The 12,157-nt window shown below is 40.0% G+C and overlaps 1 protein-coding gene across 5 annotated transcripts in view; it reads left to right on the top strand.

Annotated features, from left to right (window-relative positions):
* The first annotated feature begins 80 nt into the window (after positions 1 to 80).
* Positions 81 to 12,157, top strand: part of AREL1 (apoptosis resistant E3 ubiquitin protein ligase 1) — a 43,676-nt gene continuing 31,599 nt past the window's right edge. For all 5 annotated transcript variants that reach the window (XR_014296356.1, XM_082648224.1, XM_082648229.1 and 2 more), the window contains exon 1: positions 81 to 218. The gene's annotated coding sequence lies outside the window, so the exon portion shown is untranslated. The remainder of the gene's footprint in view (positions 219 to 12,157) is intronic.

Here is a 12,157-nt window from a genome sequence, read left to right on the forward strand (position 1 = left end):
CGACACTTTTGCGTCAGCCGTATAGCGCTTCCGGCAAAGGCTAGCCCGGAAGCGGAAGCCGTTTTGGGCAACGGAAAAGCCCAAGCCGGTTCCCGACCCTGGCAGTGTTCTGTGCTGGGTTTTCTTGGGGAGGATCGAGGGACGGATTTCTGCTGGTGCTGCAGCCGCCTCCCAGGGTAGCAGAGCTGGGACTTCGCCGTGCTGCATCCCCTGCTCGGGTAATGTTTCTCTATTGCATCTCTCCAGCACGGGGCAGAGCCCAGAGGACCTGCCTGCACTAGAGTTCCAGAGAGAGGTAGCGCAAGGGTAGGGGGGACGAAATTCTGGGTTGCCCAGTAGCTTGGGGAAACACATTCTCCTCATCCTTCAGCGCTGGGGCATCAGGTCTTTATCGTGCTACTCGGAGGCTCTGGTTCCTACTTGGTTCTCCCAGCCGGCATTGTGCCTGGTGTAGCCAGGTGGACGATCCTCATGATTCTCCCCCGAGTGATTACCGTGTATTCATCTCGGTGAAGCGAGGGATGGAGCAGCGTTTGAGGGCCTTCTTTAGATTGTCTCTAGAAAATTGAGGCATAAGCTTGCATATGGTACTAGTTACCAAGCCAGGAAAATGTTGGGAAATAATTAACATGTATTGTGAAGGCTTGGTGTGTCATCTTTAATGGAAAAGGTAGAGTTTTTGAGAACAAAAAGGGAAAGATAGCTTCCATTTTTTGAGTACCTCCTAGGTACTCTGGTGGTTCTTAACCTTTCGGAGATCCACGGACTATTCTTTAACAAATGGGTACACATACAACATTTGCCATACAATTATGAGACTCTTGGACTCTGAAGCCCATCCGTGAACCCTCTAGGTGTCTGCGCTTTAAGTTAAGAACCCTGATCTTACATACTGTATTTGGCACTTTAATTATATTACCTTCTTTGACCTTCACAATAACTTCAGTACCCTCTTTTTACATATGGGGAAGCTGAGGCTCAGACTTTGTTCAGGGGTTTGTTTGGGTCTGTTTGATTCCAAAGTCTGTACTTAACTTACTGCACAAAGCTGTCCTAGTGTTTGAAATCCAAAAAGGTTATGAGGTTAAAAAAAAAAAAAAGCTGACCATTGCAGCATAAGCCTTACTATGAAATATAGTATATTAACATGAAATTTGGAGCCTAACTGGTGGAACTAAAAATCCCTGTTCTGCCTCTTACTAGTTGTTTGTAATTGGGTGATTTTATCTGTGCTTCAGATTCTTTACCTGTAAAATGAATAGTATCTGTCTTACAGGGATGTAATCAAGACTAAATTAGTTGATGAAGTTCCTAGCACGACTAAACCCTATTAAAGTGTTTTCTGTTATCGTTGTGTGTCTTCTGTCAGAGTATGCCAATTGTGTATTTTAATATAGTTGCTCAATTTGGAACTTGAATGTGTTGATAACCTCAAAAACTTTATTACGTTTTCAGTTCTTGAAAAGCTCAATTGCAGGGTGATTTCTTGTGTTGATTTGAGTAGACAGTTTTCTTCCTACTTCTGCTTCCCCTTTTAGGCACGCGTGCATTTAGATAGCTTTGTGGGGCACATATCTGACTCTGTAGGCTCTGAATTTTTGATATGGAAATAATTTTATTATGGGAGCATCTACAGATACTGTATGTGCCTCTTGCTTTACCCCATTTGTGGTTACTAGAAGTTCCTAATCTTTCGGGAACAGCCTTTCTGCCAAGCTGTCATGGTGATATGATAGCCACCACTTTTTCAATGCATTAGAACCTCTTGGTGATTAGGCAATTAGCTTCTTAAGTAAACATGATTGGTGTGTTTATTTTAAACATTTGGAGACTGATTAGTGTTATATATAGGTTCAGAGGAAAAATTGCATATAATTAAATAGTCATTTGCATTTAAATTCAGGCATTGACAGAAAAACACTCCCTTGGTAATGTGTACCCTGAATTTTGGAATCCACAAACAATAATACATTAAAAAAAAAGCAGTTTGTAATATCTATTCTGAGACTTTTCTGATTTCCTTGATTGTTAAAACTTGATAGGGAGCTAAATTAATGTAGGAACACCATGGGGGATGAGACCATACTTAGAAAAATATGTTTTGTTGCATTGTAATCTTGTTGCAATCTGAGATTCTTATGGTCTAAGATTAAAGTACTCTGATATTCTATAGCATATTTTGATGGTGATGGGAGGGGGAGATGGTGTTTTGTGTTGGGTGGGAGCAGAAAGTAATTGCTTTTGATTACATACTTGTGAGAAAAAGAAATAATTTTAGTCCTTCTCAGCAGTCAAGAGGTTGTTTTGTACTTTTCTGCAGTCTTGAAGAGAAAGAATTGTTCAAGGCAGTCGACCCACAGTTTGAACACATAATTGGGCTTGGACTTCATTCCATTCACTAATTGGTCTAACTTACTAATGTTAAGTTGTTAACAAATTTCTATATAAAATTTTGGATGATGAAAGATTCCAACATCTTGTATTTCAATGTTAGAAAGTTAGAGGTAGATTCACTTTTGTGGCCATTAAGAGAAAAAAAAATTCACAGATATTTTCTTCCTTTTCAAGTTACAGTTTTTACACTTATTTTTATGTCTCATGTGATACGAGTTTTTCTCCCAACAAACGTTAGTTGCTGTTAGTTATTTTTCAGTTAGCTTGACTGCCTCTAAATATGGTAGCATATGTGTATAGCATTCCCTACTCCTAAGGTATCGATATTGAATTGGTTCGTAAGGATACCTCAGAAGTACATTACCGTTGCATGTTCATTCATTCAGAAGGCATTTATTGGGGGCCCATTCTGCTCCAGGCAATGTGCTGGTTACTCTTAAAAAGTTCAGGCCTGTATTGGAGAAAGACTTGTCTACAGATAAATTATGGTAGGTGGTTGAACAGATATGCAAATTGAAATATTTTAGAGGAATTATTCTACTTGTTCATCTTTCTGGTAGTGGTTCAGGTCAGAGTAGTGTTGTGTAATATTTATTTAACACTGTAACATACCATATAACAGATCAAATTTTATGACCTTAATGGATCAGTTTACCTTTTAAATGACTTTAGTCATTAAATAGCTTAAGTGTAGATTTTAGTTATCTTTCTTTGGTTTCTTTGCCTTTTGAAGGGTTTATGAATGCTTAGCCTTCACTGATATTCTTTTGTATAGCAGTTTCCAAAGTTTTGAGGTTGTTTAACCTTATTGCAGTGTGTGGGTATGTGTGAGCATGCCTGAGACTTGATATGGTGTTATGTCACCATGACATTTTCCTGAAGGGACTCTTGAAGCCTGTACTACAAATTATGGTTTAATAGAAAGAGGTGATATCGTTTAGATATTAGAAACCAAACAGTTATGGTAGCTATATGTCTTTTCATTTAGCCTGAATTGGAAACAGCACCATATGATTTTAATATGAATTTTTGTTACTTTGAATAGTTGAGGAATTGGTTATCATGTTTCTCAGAGCTTTTACCTGAAGCATTCATTTCAGTGCAGTTTGCCTGTTGGTGTTGAGATGCGAATTATTAACATCTGTTCATTGTATTTTTAAAAATTAATTTATTTTTGGCTGCGTTGGGTCTTCGTTGCTGCGCATGGACTTTCTCTAGTTGCCGCGAGTGGGGCCTGCTCTTCATTGCGGTGTGCGGGCTTCTCATTGCGGTGGCTTCTCTTGTTGCGGAGCACGGGCTGTAGGCACGCGGGCTTCAGTAGTTGTGGCACGTGGACTCAGTAGTTGTGGCTCACAGGCTGTAAAGCACAGGCTCAGTAGTTGTGGCACATGGGCTTAGTTGCTCCGCGGCATGTGGGATCTTCCTGCACCAGGGCTTGAACCTGTGTCCTCTGCATTGGCAGGCGAATTCTTAACCACTGTGCCACCAGTGAAGTCCTGTTCATTGTATTTTTAAAAATACTAACACAATAAATTTTTTAAAATTATTTGTTTGCTTATTTATTTATTTATTTGGCTGTGCTGGGTCTTTAGTTGCGGCACACAGGATCTTTTGATTGTGGCATGCGAACTCAGTTGCGGCATGTGGGATCTAGTTCCCTGACCAGGGATCTAACCCGGGTCCCCACATTGGGAGCATGGAGTCTTAGCCACTGGACCACCAGGGAAGTCCCACAATAAATTTTATTAAAAGATTGAATGGTTTAGTAATGATTTTGAGATCCCTTCCTGCTTAGGTACTCTAAGATCTTATACAATATCCCTGTGTAGTTTCTACTTTCTCTTCCCAAGGTATATCCCTCTTTTTTTTGGGGGGGGGGCGGTACGCGGCCCTCTCACTGTTGCGGCCTCTCCCATTGCGGAGTACAGGCTCCGGATGCGCAGGCTCAGCGGCCATGGCTCACGGGCCCAGCTGCTCCACGGCATGTGGGATCTTCCCGGACCGGGGCACGAACCCGTGTACCCTGCATTGGCAGGCAGACTCTCAACCACTGCACCACCAGGGAAGCCCATATCAATCTATTTTTATCCTTTAACAAATGCTAGTTCCTTTTGGACTAGCCTTAAAGACAAAGTGAAATAAAACACTTTAAAAAGCATTTAAAATACATTTCTGCTTTGAAAAATTGGGATTGGCTTAAGTAGATGACCTGTCTTTATGCTTCTGTATGTCTGCAAGGCCATCTGATTCCACTAGAACCGTACAAGGAACATGAATTTGGTACCCCACATAACCCACCCAACAGACACTAAGCCCACTACTCATAGAAACCTACTAGCCATACTTAATTCTCTGTCTTTTTTTGACACTTGTATAAGCTCCCATGTCCACCCCAAGAACTTTGACAAAGCAAGAGAAAACACAAGTGCTAGTAAAAGTAATTACATAGTAAAAGTTGCTTTTACATTTTAAAGTTCCTTAAATGCTGGCATACTGTGGATATAAAAGTGCAGAGGATTCTTTTGGTTGATCTCCACACCTCCCTACCCCTAGCATCCATTTCCTCCTTCCTCCTAACAGACTTTTTTCCATGTATTCTCTTTCCTCCCTTGCAGCCACATGCTTCAGGGAAAGCCAACCACCTCTTCACGCCAAAGGATGGGGCTGGTTGGCTAAGAATAATTCCATCCGTCTTTACCAGTCTCTAATTTAGGAAAGAAAATGTAATTCAATCTTGGTCAATGACGTGAGAGATTAAGTTTGCTGTAGGCTTCTGGAAAAGTCCTTCCTATGCTTTCATTGTATTTTCTATTCATTATTCTTTTTGATCAGAGATCAGGTAAAGATATTCTAAGAATATACGAAATACATTTCTGTTGTGTCCCTTTGTTTTTATCCATAGATCCAGCACAGGTTATTTTAAACCCCTGTCTTGTCCACTTAGGGAAGTTTAACTCCAAGGATAGCCCTTGGTGTATGTGGTGAAACTGTTAGGAAAACAGTTAAAACCTCCCAAGTGTGATCTAGTTTTTCATATCTTGGTGAAGAAGGAAACCCAACTGGGCTGCATAAATGGTTTATATCCATAGAAAAGGATCGAAAATGTTTTGAAACAACGTTTTAACCAAGCATTACCTAAACTGGGGCAGTGACTAGGGAGGCATGATCAGAATCCTAAGGGGGAGTGAGAATGTAAAGTGTGGAACCATATGTACTTTTTTTAAAACCAGATTTTACGTTGGAAAAATTTTAAGTTCATAGAAAAGATGCAAAATAGTGCAGCAAGTTCCTGTATACCTTTCACTCAGATCTCTCCCTGATGTTAATGTCTTACATAATCACGGTACATTTTGTCACATCTAAGAAATTAACATTGGTATGACATTGGACTACAGACTTTATTTAGATTTCATAAAATTTTCCACTAATACCCTTTTTCTGTTCCAGGATACCACACTGCATTTAGATCATGTGTAATTTTGATAAATTAGGGTTTCCAGTGAGCTTTTTCTGTGCCATGTATGTGGTCCAATAATCCCCTCTGACCAGTGCTGAGGAGAGAAAGTCATTGACCATGAGAATAAACAATACCACATAGGTAGTGTTTTGTATCCTTTGATTCCCAGAGCACTGTTAATTCAGTGGGAGAGTTGGCTTTGCTCCCAGGAGAGTGGTGTGAAGTTTCCTGAGAAGCTTAAGAGCTGATCCTGATTGAGGGTCCCTTCCCAGCCTCCACCAACACTGTGTGTTCACCTCATAGATTTTTTAAAAATAGTGTTTATTTATTTTTACTTGTTGACAGTTTGCTTTATTTATGGCTGTGTTGGGTCTTCATTTCTGTGCGAGGGCTTTCTCTAGTTGTGGCAAGAGGGGGCCACTCTTCATCGCGGTGCACGGGCCTCTCACTATCGCGGCCTCTCTTGTTGCGGAGCACAGGCTCCAGACGCACAGGCTCAGTAGTTGTGGCTCACGGGCCCAGTTGCTCCGCGGCATGTGGGATCCTCCCAGACCAGGGCTCGAACCCGTGTCCCTTGCATTGTCAGGCAGACTCTCAACCACTGCACCACCAGGGAAGCCCCACCTCATAGATTTTACTATATGGAACTATCACCAATTATTTACTTGTCTGTCTTCTTTACTAGTTTGTTTCTAAGGGGTCAGGGACTATCTTATTTTGGAATCCTAAGCATCCAACATATTGCTTGGCATGTAATAGGTTCTTTTTTAAAAATTTTATTTATTTTTGGCTGTGTTGGGTCTTCGTTGCTGTGTGCGGGCTTTCTCTAGTCGCGGTGAGTGGGGGCTGCTCTTCGTTGCGGTGCATGGGCTTCTCATTGCTGTGGTTTCTCTTGTTGCAGAGCATGGGCTCTAGGCGCATGGGCTTCAGTGGTTGTGGCTCACGGGCTCTAGATTGCAGGCTCAGTCAGTAGTTGTAGCTCATGGGCTTAGTTGCTCCGTGGCATGTGGGATCTTCCCGCACCAGGGCTCGAACCCGTATCCCCTGCATTGGCAGGGGGATTCTTAACCACTGTGCCACCAGGGAGGCCCCATGTAATAGGTTCTTAATGCACATTTGAAGAAATTAATAAACCCTTGTTTGGTAACATTGATTATTAGGTCAACAGAAGTTTTGTTTTGCATACCATAAGTGTTGAGTTTCTCCTTCAGTTTGAGCCATCTTAAGTTGTCATTTCTGTGACTAGTTGAGTTTTTCTTCCCAGAATCTTAAACAAGGAACTATAAAGTATTCATTTAAGGTTTCTCTTTCTTCTGATTATATAAATAATTTATTTTCCTTAAAAAATAAGAGTAGAACTGAAAGTAATAGATGGTAGTAGAGTTAGAAATTGTGTTAGCTTTTGAGTATATGTGTGACAATTCCAGTTTCACCCCACTGGGCTGTAGATCTGGCTGTTTGCCTGCCACTTCATGCACAGTTAATGAAATAAAAACTTCCTAGACTTATTGAGGGAGACGGCTTGTCAGATTCAGAGAATTAGTTTAAAATTTTTCCCATTACAGCCAAGATTCGGTGGCCCAGGGTCACCTAAGCATAAAAGCTGCCATGGTGTGGGAACACAGGGGCCTGTTCTAAATCTGTGGATTGGGCACAGTAGAGTCAGTTTGGTAAACAGAAAAAACATCAGGGTAGGAGGGAGTTGTAAATAATGCTGCTATTTTCTTGATTTAGAGTAAAGACTGTGATAGGGACAGAGATGAGCCAGTCTTCTACTTTGTTTTTCTCCAGACATCCCATGAAGTTACAAAATGAGCAATGATAATTTCTTGTTTCATTTCTCCCTGTTTTACTAACATTAGCTTTATATACCTTTCTCCTACTTTCTTTGAACTATTCTCTATTCCAGGGGGCATAGAATAGTTTTATATATACTATTCATTTAATTTTGAGTCTGAAGAACTCTGGATTATTTGAAAGAGACTGATGTAATGGAATCCACATTGAATTAAGAAATGTAGAATTACTTTTAAAAACAAGCATCAGGGGTCCAGAAATTTTATGTCATTTGAGGAGAACTGAGGGACTAAGATCTTGCCTACATTTAGAAATGCCCTTTATTAGATTGAAGAAGTGGAACATCGGTTAAAAGATAAAAATCTTTCCAATTCTGAAACAGACTATAACTTAAATAGTGGTTCTTAATGTGGGAAGTTGATTTTGAAAGAAACAAAGGGATAATAAAACTGTGTGACTAATGATGAGATAAATGGAATGCAGGTATTTCTTAAAAAATCTTGCTAAAAACTTTGACAGTGGATTTCCCTGGTGGCACAGTGGTTAAGAATCCGCCTGCCAATCCAGGGAACACGGGCTCGAGCCCTGGTCTGGGAAGATCCCACATGTCGCGGAGCACCTAAGCCTGTGTGCCACAACTACTGAGCCTGCGCTCTAGAGCCCGCGTGCCGCAACTACTGAAGCCCGCGCGCCTAGAGCCTGTGCTCCGCAACAAAGAGTAGCCCCCGCTTGCCCCAGCTAGAGAAAACCTGCGTGCAGCAACAAAGACCCAATGCAGCCATAAATAAACAAACAAACAAATAAATAAATAAAAATTTAAAGAAAACTTTGAGAAGAGATTTTCTTATGCAAAACTTTTAGGTAAAACTTATAGAAGAAAATCTTTGTGACGTTGAGTTAGGCAAAGATTTTTTTAAAGAAATAAGACATGAAAAAGCACAAACTATAAAAGGAAGAAAAAGATTAATAAGTTGGATTTCATCAAGTTAGGAAAATTAGGAACTGTTACTCTTTAAACAACACTGTTAAGAGAATGAAAAAGCAAGCCATAGAAAACATTTGCCGAATGTATATCTAATAAAGGACTTGTATTCAGAATTTATAAAGAACTCTTACAACTCAGTAGTAAGAAGACAGCTCAGTTTTTTAAAATGGCAGAAGATTTGGATACCAAAGAAGCTTTATAAATAGCCAACAGGCCCATGAAAAGATATTCAATATTGTTAGTCCTTAGGGAAATTAAAACCACAGTGAGATACCACTTCACACCTATTAGAATGGGTAAAATTTAAAAGATTGATAATACCAAGCATAAGTGGGTATAGTAACGGGACCTCCCATACATTGCTGGTGGAAGTGCAAGGTGGTACAGCCGCTTTGGAAAACAGTTTGGCGGTTTCTTGTAGATTAAATATATACTAACCACACGACCTGGCAATCGCACTCTTAGCTGTTTACCCAAGAGAAATGAAAACGTGTGTCCACATTACACTTGTACTTGAATGTATACCCATAATAGCCCCAGCCTGGATAGAATGTCCTGTACTGGTGAATGGATAAACAAATTGTTGTACGTCCACATAATGGACGACTACTACCAGCAGTAAAGGGGAATGTACAACTGATACAAGTAATGGCATGTATGGAGCTCAAAAGTGTTATGTCACACACAAAAGACTACATTTTCTATGTGATGTCATTTCTGTGGCATTCTGTAAAAGGCAAAATTATAGCAAAAGAAAGTACATCAGTGATTGTGCAGGAGGGTGGAGGAGGGGGCTGACTGCAAAGGATCATGAGGGAACTTTTGGGGATGCTGAAGTGTTCTGTATCATGATTGTATTTTATATCATAACCTTATACAGTTGTCAAAACTCTTAATTGTATGCTCTAAATTGGTGACTTACTAGATATAAATTATACTTCAGTGAAACTGATTTTGACAAGAGATTTGACAAGAGATTTTTTTTAACCAGTCATTTATATAGGATTAGAGAATGGATTTAAATTAGTTTGGATCTGAATTTGTTATAGGCATTAAAATAATTTTGAAATAATAATATCACTGAACTGAGTTGCAAAGAGCTTACTAGTTATCAGTGTTGGGTCAAGTTGAGGTTAATATTATTAATGAAAACAGATGGAAATAAAATACAAATTTTATTTGAAGAAGTTGCTAGATCAGAGAATGAGAGTTCTAAATAACTAAGGAAAAAAAACTTGAGGGCTGATTTTGAATTCCCCCTCTGGCCTAAATCTTTACTCGGTCTAATACAGTTGACCATCAATTTCTAGAAATAGTCACTTCCTTTTGCCTCCAATAAATTACTTTTATTGGGTGGACCAAAAAGTACCTTCAGTTTTTTAAGTAGAAATAAAAGACACAGTTTTCATTTTCACCACGAACTTTATTGAACAACATTTTCACCCTTTTGTTCCACTACCTTCTGCCATTTTTCAGGCCATTTCATAATTCCATCTTCCCAAAACTTTTTATCTTTTTTGAGCAAAGAACTGTTCCAGGTGCCTTTTACAGTCTTTCAGGGAATTGAAATTTTTTCCATTAAGAGAATTTTGTAAAGACCGAAATAAATGGAAATTGGAAGGTGCAATGTCTGGTGAATACAGCGGATGAATCAGAACTTCCCAGCCAAGCTCTAACAGTTTCTGCCTGGTCATCAAAGAGACATGCGGTCTTGCGTTATCCTGATGGAAGATTATGCATTTTCTGTTGACTAATTCTGTATGCTTTTTGTCGAGTGCTACTTTCAGTTGGTCTAGTTGTGAGCAGTACTTGTTGGAATTAATCATTTGGTTTTCCGGAAGGAGCTTATAATAGAGGACTCCCTTCTAGTCCCACCATGTACACAATGTCACTTTCTTTGGATGAACTGGCCTTTCGTATGGTTGGTGGTGGTTCATTTCACTTGCCCCACCATCTCTTCCATTCCACTTTGTTGTACAGTATCCACTTTTCATCGCCTATCACAATTCGTTTTAAAACCGGAATGTTTTCATTACGTTTCAGTAGAGAATTGCATGCAGAAATATGATCAAGAAGCTTTTTTTCTCTTAACTTACGTGGAACCCAAACATCAAAGTGATTCACATAACCAAACTGGTGCAAATGATTTTCAATTCTTGATTTGGATATTTTGAGTATGTCGGTTATCTCCCGCGTGATATAACGTTGATTGTTCTCAATTATTGTTTCAATTTGATTGCTATCAACTTAAGTTGGTCTACCCAACAGTGGAGCATTGTCCAGCAATAAATCTCCAGCACGAAACTTTGCAAACTACTTTTGACACATTTGATTAGTCACAGCACCTTCTCCATACACTGCACAAATCTTTTTGTGCATTTCAGTTGCATTTTTATCTTTCTTGAAATAATAAAGCGTAATATGCCGAAAATGTTCCTTTTTTTCTTCTGTCTTCAATGTTAAAATGGCTACACAAAAAATCACCAATTTTGATAAGTCTTTTTTTAAATGCACACTGATATGACAGCTGTCACATACAATCTAACAAAATTGTTTCAAATGAAGTTAAAGACAGCTAAGTGCTTACTAAAGCCATCTTATGGAAAAAAACAAATGAACCTTTTGGACAACCCAATACAATTTTTCTCCTCTGAGTTTCTTTTCATTTTGATTTGCTAGCTCTTTTTGGGGGGCAAGGGCAGGGTATATTTAACGTTGATCCCCTCAGGCTTCTATGATTAGTCTTTTTCTTGGTCTGCCTCCTTTCTCTGGCAGTCTTTTCCCATTCTCCATGTCTTTTAACTGCCCTCAGGATCCTGGTATCTATAGCTTCAGATGCTGATTTCCACTCATCTTGTGGATATACTCAACTGGATATCCTATAGACACTTTAAACTTAACATGTTCAGTTCTGCACTCATTACTTTCCTTACATATTTGCTCTGCCTCCTTAATTCTCTACCATTATTCATCCAGGCTCCCAAGCATAGAAAATCCTGATTTGTCCTTGGCTTCTTGCTCTCTTTGATCTTTTCAGCCTTGCAGATCACCAATCTGTTGCTTCTAACAGAAATAAAGCATATGCTAGTCTTCCCTCTCTACATCACAGCCAGTGCCTAGTAGCTCCCTTGGACCAGTATCCTCTTGTCTCTCAGCCATTGATCTGTCTTTCTCTTCAGAGTCTCTTTCACATTGCCCCCAGAGTTACTTCTTTTTAAATGTGTGATCCTCTTACTCCCTTAGTTAAAAAACATCTCTTGGGGCTTCCCTGGTACCGCAGTGGTTGAGAGTCTGCCTGCCGATGCAGGGGACACGGGTTCGTGCCCCGGTCCGGGAAGATCCCACATGCCGCGGAGAGGCTGGGCCCGTGAGCCATGGCCGCTGAGCCTGCGCGTCCGGAGCCTGTGCCCCGCAAGAGGAGAGGCCACAACAGTGAGAGGCCCGCGTACCGCAAAAAAAAACATCTCTTGTGGTTTTGTTGTCATTGTTGCTTAGAGTCTAATAAAATGAAGTCATATTCCTTT

The sequence above is a fragment of the Grampus griseus genome, assembly GCF_964374135.1.
Source record: "Grampus griseus genome assembly, chromosome: 2".
Classification (NCBI taxonomy): domain Eukaryota; kingdom Metazoa; phylum Chordata; class Mammalia; order Artiodactyla; family Delphinidae; genus Grampus; species Grampus griseus.